Source organism: Frankliniella occidentalis, unplaced genomic scaffold (assembly GCF_000697945.3).
Source record: "Frankliniella occidentalis isolate FOCC.00 unplaced genomic scaffold, Focc_3.1 Scaffold407, whole genome shotgun sequence".
Lineage (NCBI taxonomy): Eukaryota > Metazoa > Arthropoda > Insecta > Thysanoptera > Thripidae > Frankliniella > Frankliniella occidentalis.
Window position 1 is genome coordinate 59,434 of NW_026267529.1, and position 1,637 is coordinate 61,070.

The 1,637-nt window shown below is 54.4% G+C and overlaps 1 protein-coding gene across 1 annotated transcript in view; it reads left to right on the forward strand.

Moving 5' to 3' along the window:
- LOC113214970 (tubulin-specific chaperone E) overlaps window positions 1–1,637 on the forward strand; it is a 10,446-nt gene that overhangs the window by 8,382 nt on the left and 427 nt on the right. The gene's annotated exons all lie outside the window — the stretch shown is intronic.

A 1,637-nucleotide genomic window follows, 5' to 3' on the forward strand; every position in this document is an offset into this window, starting at 1 on the left:
AGCTCTCATGTTTTTGATGGAGCGAATAAGCGAAACTCTGCTCCAAAGCTCCAAAACTTTCGTCCCCCACTTCCACTTCGCGTCAAGCTACATGCGGTTGGGGTGGGGGGGGGATTGGGAGTCAGGAGAGGGAGCCGTACACTCAAAGAATAAAAAAATAAAATATCACATCTTCGGAAGGTTGTGATGACGTTATACTCTCTTGCGATTTGTTTAGACCAAACGACGTTGCAATCAAGGTACGACGTATCATAATTCAGTTGCATGTCGTATTGTTCTTCAATTTTTTAAGTTCGAGAGTTTACACCTTTTTGTTTTCGTGTGACATTTGCAAGTTATAATTTAAAGTTAATTTTTATTTCATGAAAGTGAAAAGGGAGGGGGGGGATAAAGGGATGTAAGGGCGGGTTGTTTGGCAGTGGGCGAGAGGCGGGGGGCTGAGGCTTGCAGCCGCCCAAGCTGCGCCCCGCGCTTCGGGTTTTCTTCACAAACTAGCACGTTTTAATGAATATCATTACACCGCCTGAGCAGGGTTGCGAGCTGGGGGCGAGATGCTCTCGCAGTGACTCGCGCAATCATATACACCAACCTCTTTGCAAACCGAAAACGCCGAAAAGTCGACTAAAATTCTGCTTAAAAAATGCGATTTTTTTCTTGTCGGCGTTGGCCATTGCATGAGTGGGCGTGTGTTTCTAGGATCCTAAACCCCCTCAAGGTGGGCCAGTGGACCGAACTGTTGACACAAACATTACCTGACCAAACCCTGACTCAAACCCGGATCCTGGATCCAAACCCGACCCCGGACCTCGACCCGACCCCGGACCCCGACCCGACCCGGGACTTGACGCGACGGGCGGTGAGGCCGTTAGGGAAGTGGAATCGATGCCGCCGCCGCCGGAGACCACCAACACCACGACGGTGTCTTGGCCCCGGTCCAGGAGGCTCGCGGTGCGTGCCAGGGGTAGGGCGCCCGGGGGCCGTGGTGGTGGGCCTCCTCTGTGGTGCCCGCCCTTGCAGCGTAGTCACCGCCAAAGACCTAATAAAACACTTAGGAAGCAGCCCGCGCGCCCTCCGTTCGGCGGCCCCCTCCAACATCACCACCGCGGCTGCGGGCGGGATGGGGGGCGTTGCTCTGCTCTCGGCTCCTTCCCTTCCAGCAGAGCGTCTGTTTAGCCGAGTCCGCTACGTATTTCGCCTGCTTGAGAAAGCCCCCCGCTTGCTGACTGGGCCCGTAAATTTGCAGCCGGATTTCCGCTCGTGCAGGGAAACGGAGAAACGTACTCTATGCAGAAATAAATTAAGTGAATTAGGTGACGTGCGCCGGCATGCATGTGCACACGTACACCTTGTCTCTATTAGCGGAGAGAGAGAGAGAGAGAGGGGGAGGGAAAGAGGGAGAGAGAGAGAGAGAATGGAGAGAGGGATTTTTTTCGTCGCAATCTAAATCGCGTAAAAAATCTTATTTTGCATGAGGGGGCATACGACGCCCTTAATGCCTCAATGCCTTAACGTAATGGGATTGTGTTTAGCTATGTGTTGTGGGGGGCGAGCTGGGCTTCGGGGCGCGGGCTATGGCGTGCTGGGCCGGCGCTTGGAGCGTGTAGCGTGTTTGTGGCGAGAGGGTGGGTGGAGGGGGG